The sequence below is a fragment of the Egretta garzetta genome, unplaced genomic scaffold, assembly GCF_000687185.1.
Source record: "Egretta garzetta isolate BGI_Z169 unplaced genomic scaffold, ASM68718v1 scaffold63, whole genome shotgun sequence".
NCBI classification, from domain to species: Eukaryota; Metazoa; Chordata; class Aves; order Pelecaniformes; family Ardeidae; genus Egretta; species Egretta garzetta.
In genome coordinates this window covers 420,839-426,256 of record NW_009259199.1, presented here as the reverse complement: position 1 = coordinate 426,256, position 5,418 = coordinate 420,839, and the positions used below count along the sequence as shown (strand labels likewise).

The following is a 5,418-nucleotide window of genomic DNA, read 5'->3' as shown; positions in this document are numbered from 1 at the left end:
AAACCTCCTGCTAAAGCAGGTTCACCCAGACCAGGTTACACGGGACTTCATCCAGGTGGGCTTTGAATATCTCCAGAGAAGGAGACTCCACAACCCCCCCGGGCAGCCTGTTCCAGAGCTCTGTCACCCTCAAGTTTTTTCTCATATTCAACTGAAACCTCTTATGTTTCAGTTTGTACCCATTGCCCCTTGTCCTGTCACTGAGCACCACTGCAAGGAGTCTGGCTCTGTCCTTGTGACATCCACCCTTAAGATTTGTATGTGTTGATGAGGTCCCCTCTCAGTCTTCTCTTCTTCAGGCTGAACAAGCCCAACTCTCTCAGCCTTTCCTCGTAGGGGAGATGCTCCAGTCCTTTTATCATCCTAGTTGCTCTCCTCTGGACTCTCTCTAGGAGTTCCTCATCTTTCTTGAACCGGGGAGCCCAGAACTGGACACAGTACTCCAGGTGGGGACTCACTAGGGCAGAGTAGAGGGGGAGGATAACCTCCCTTGACCTGTTGGCCACACTCCTTTTAATGGAGCCCAGGATACCATTGGCCTTCTTGGCAACAAGACTCCACTGGCCAGTTCCACTGGCTCACCTGGGGTGCTATCCTGTTGATGGGAAGCTACCCAACCCACCACAGATTGTTTCTGTTTAGCAGTGGCCAGAATATCTTGCCATTTTTCCTTTTGCCAGACGGGTATTCTATTAACATCCCATCCATTTTGCTCCCAAAATGGAAGCCATTTGGTGCAGCCTTTAAATACAGCATAGGAGTCAGTATAGTTGTAGACAGGAAAAATAGATTGAGACTCATGTTGAAAAATGCTCCACACAGCAATTGGTTCCCTTACGTGGGCACTACCTTCCCCCTATGTGATGATTTGTTCCTCCACATCTATGCAGAGACCTGCAGCTCAGTATCTCCAGGTTTTCCCTTCTCACTTGGAGGAAGTGTATGTGAACCATACGTTTTGCAGCTGCTCAGAAAATGGGGGATCTATTTGTTTATGGAAGGGAACTCGCCTATCTCCTTGTTCAGGTTTCCTTCTTGAATAGTTAGCATTTTTGCAGCTCCCTCAGATACCACAAAAATGTCACAGTGCTCTATCTGGGCATACCATTTCCACACAGCAGCTCTCTGGGCCACCCTGTCAGGAGGCTGGGTCCCTGCCAAGACTGTTTTAATGACTTTAAATGGGCCTCTGAGCACTATTGGTTGTTGTCAGATAGTTTGCTCTGCTTCTATGAGGGCTACACTGACTACAAATAGACCCTTTTCCCAGGTCATACACCTTTTTTCAGCATCCTTGAAACTATGGGAGTAAAACCCAATAGGTCGAGTGGGTCCCTCAGGGCCCTTCTGCTATAAATGTACCGATAGCCCAGTTTTTGCAAATCCCCATTCTGTGTGGATGGGGTCTGAGGGGTGAATGAGACTGAGAGCCTGATGGGCAGTTGCCTCAAACACTAAGAGCTGCAAGGCCTCTTTATGGGGTTTGGCCCATTCCCACTGGGCCCCTTTTGGGAGTAGGTCACAGAGGGGCCTAGCAATAACTGAAAAGTCTGGAATGTGTCTTTTCCAAAACACAAGTAATCCTAGTGCGTGCTGAAATTCCTTTTTTGAGGAATGAGGTCCCATGGGATCGCCTTTTGCCAGCCTTTTTCCCACAAGCTGCTGCGCTTGTTTGGAATGTTCTTTCCCCTGGGTGTTTTTACGAGGGGTGGTCTTTCTGCATCTCTGAGGCACAGGACTGTTCTAACTTTGGCCTGCCTTAGATTCCTGGAGTCTGTTTTGGAGGGGGGGGGTGTGTGTGTGTGCATATTTGCGCCCATAATTGATTAACTCTTGGGCTACTTCACCCCAAATCCACATTTTCCTATCTAGGGGTTGGTGAGATTGACCAGGAGTAAATCCCTCTAAGGCTGCCTCTCTCACCCTGAGACATCGCCTGTATTTTTCCTTGCAATTGAATCCCAATTGGTTTTAAAGAGTTGGGGAGTCGCCTTATAAGGGGAGTTATCTGCTCGGGATCTACTGGCATCATCATCAGGGATTCTTGCCTGGGTTCTAATTTTCAATCGTACATCATTTGCAGACAAGCTGCTTTCTGAACGCTTTCCACCAACTGATTAACAGTCCCCATAATAGCAAGGGAGTCCCCCCTTTCCAGGGGGTTAAACCCTGTGGCCCAATAAGCTGCTCGTTGCATTAGGGACCAGGGGGCTCGGTGGTCTCCGGTAGTTAAAAATACCCCCTGCCCCCAATATCCTTCCGCCTCCCGTTCACTTAGCAAAATTTGATCCCCTCCTGATAATAATACTCTCCACACATAATCTGTCTCCGATTCCCTAGGGGTTTGGCCAAAGTCCTTTTTCAGTTTTGGCGGTTCAGTGGCAATGTATGGGGTTTCTTTAGTAATAACTTGGGGAAAAATGATCCTGCTCATCTTCGTAACTATATTCATTTTTAATTAAGGGTCTCAGCAAGGGTGGTTCTAATCTCTAAGTTTTCTCTCGTTAACAGGGTAATTACCCAGGGATGGTGTGGGGGGGGCCTCCTCGTGGGTGACATGCGCAAGGAGTTGCTTCTTAAGACCAATTTGCAAATTCTTAACTTGGTCTTTTTCCTCTTCCAGTTGTTTTTTTAATTCACCAACTTGTCCTTGCAAGGTTTGAACCAGAGTTTGGAGGGATTCAACAGTCTGAGGTTTGGTGGCACAACAGTGGTCTCCTGCCTCTACTGCTGCCACTAGGCTGGCACAGAGTCAAACCCTGGCATCCTTTTGTAGAGAGACCATTCAGTCTACAACGCTCTGCAAATTGTGCCAATTGTTCTCTGCCCAATCCATGCCCAGCACAGAAGGCCGGGCACTATGTTTCTCCAAAAAATTAAATAAGACTTTTTGCCCCTAGGGGCATTCACTTTATCACTCATATCTTAGATAAAGAGGGGGCAGTCATCCCAGGAAGACAGCACAAATATTTTGACGATACTAACTCCCTATTTGTTGCTGAGATGTCTCGTGTAAACAAGGCAAATCCTAGACAAAGAGGTTTCACGTAAACAAGGCAAATCTCAGGTAAGGAGGGGGCAGTCATCCCAGGAAGACAGCATGTAAGTTTTAAGCACATGCGCTATACCACTCCCTATTCATTCCTGGGAGGTCTCACGTACGCAAACCAGACAAAATCCTGTGGCACTCTCTTAAGATAGATTAGTTTCAACAAGTGCTGGGCAGTTGTCTCAGGGAGGCAGCATGTAAGTATCAATTCAACACAAAGTTCCACCCCTAACATCCCTGAAGAGGCACACACGTAAGACAAGGTAAAACAAGAATGAGTGGGCAATATGACACTTCCAGTTTGAGGGATCCTGTCCGTGATGTCAATTTAAAGTTAAGATCCAATTTTTTTGGATGAGATTGTCACAATCCACTGTTGAGTTGAACAATTTGGCAGAGGTTAAACCCCCTTGCTTTCCAACCCACCTCAGATAATTCTGGGAGGTTGGGAGCAGCTGGGCTTAATTTCTGATTAACTCCAATGTTTTATCATGGCTAGGTTCCTTTCACATTCTCGGGAACAGAATTAAGACTCAAAACAGAATCAAGTGCCAAGTCACTTTATTTGGCCAACAACAAATATGCGAGAGAAAAGCACAGAAAGAAAGGAAAAGTGAGAACGGGAAAGAGAGGGGGAGAAACAAACACCACGGGAGTGTTGCAATAGCTACCACCATGGGTCTACATGCGGTCCGTGTGCTGGTGCGACCTGAGTGGTCTGCATGGCCAGTGCGCCTGATGTATCTTCGAATCCAGTGGAGGGCAGATGTTCTCGGATGCTCCTCCTGGTCTCAGCTGGGTTCCCCTTTTTACAGGGTTGTCCTCTTGCATAGTCAATAACTGTTTTGCATAGCCATGCCTCCCACTCAGCAGTAGGGTGCATGCCCAGTACCGTCACTAGGGGGTGATCGAAAGTTCTAAAGGGCCCGAGCCCCCTCCCCGTTGTCAGTTGACCCTGGGCCCCGGCGCGGATGTGTCTGCCTTGGTGATTAAACTCTCCCACACAGTTGTCGTGGTGATTAGGCTTCGGTAGTTAAACTTGCCTGCCACCAATGTTGAAACAAGTTTTTAGTCCCTTACAGAGACGAAGGCCCCCTTGCTTTCTAGCTGACCTCAGATGAGTCTGGGAGGCTAGGGGCAGCTGGACCAACCTCTCCTTTCAGGTTTGATCCCTTCGAGTGAGATTAAGACACAGATGAGGTCAGATGTCATAAGTCCACCCATTCATTAACTCTTCGGGGCAAAGAGAAAAAGCAGTGGTAGGAAAGGAAGGAAGGATAGGAAATTAAGTGGGAGTTCCAGAAAGAAGAGTGCAGTCATTACCATGGATATGCAGTGTCCCAGGGGTCCGTGTTTCTGGGGTCTTTAGTGGTGGATGATCACACACGGGGGTCGGTGATCGCACAGGGTCTTCAGTGGTCTCCTGCAGGGCCGGTGGTTGCCCATGGGGTCTGAGATGGTGGCCTTTAATAGGCTGCATGCCTAAGGCACACGCTTGCACAGACTTCCCTCAGCAACAACTTCACGCCTGCACCATGCTTGCCCAGGGTAACAGCGTGCATCTCCCGGTCTCATGCACCGACCATGTGCACATGCCCACAGCCGGTTGCTTGCACCAGGTAGGATGTTACTGTGGCCTTGCCACTGTCCTTGTGGCTGTGCGGGCAGGTGGCAGCTTGCCCTGCAGGATCCTGTCAGCTTCGTGTGGGCAAGCTTTGAGACAAATGGCCAGCCCTTCCATCCCTCACACTTTTTATCAGTACACACAAGACAGAATTACTCTGGTAATTTATTTTCTCCTTCCATGCCATTTAATAATTAGAAAGAAAAAATTCTTCAGTCTTATCAACAGAAAGAGTATCTCTTTAGTTGGAATATGCATGGCCAGCTGGGAAACTCCCAAGCCTGGTTGAAGTATCCCATGTAAATATGGCATGTACGAGCATGCTGTGTCTGTGCATGTATGCTGGTGTGTGTAAGCAAAGAAAAAAAAATTGGCTTTTGACTGACCAAAAGGAAGTGCCTTAGCATCAGTGACTTGGAGGCGGGGGTGATAACGTTGCAGGAGCCCTGAAGATGGAGATTCACAATGGGAAACTGAGGTGGATAATAATGGCATTTCAAAGCCATTCAGTGGGCTACTTAGAAACTTTGTATTGGTAATGATTTCTTTACAAAGTTCTGTTAATATTGTGTGTCATAAATCAGTATCACCTGGGCAGCAAAAAGGAGATTTTGTTATAACCAGTAAGGACCTAGTTTTGTAGGAATGGTGACTCTTGGATTTCAGGGGTTGTTTATTCCTGCTTGTCCTCTTAGTGTTTATCATTGCTTCACACAGCATTCACCAAGAAGAGCGTGTCGGAAGA

The 5,418-nt window shown here is 47.6% G+C and overlaps 1 pseudogene; it reads right to left on the bottom strand.

Moving 5' to 3' along the window:
* Window positions 1-1,743: 1,743 nt before the first annotated feature.
* Window positions 1,744-5,418, bottom strand: part of LOC104123558 — a 22,977-nt pseudogene continuing 19,302 nt past the window's right edge.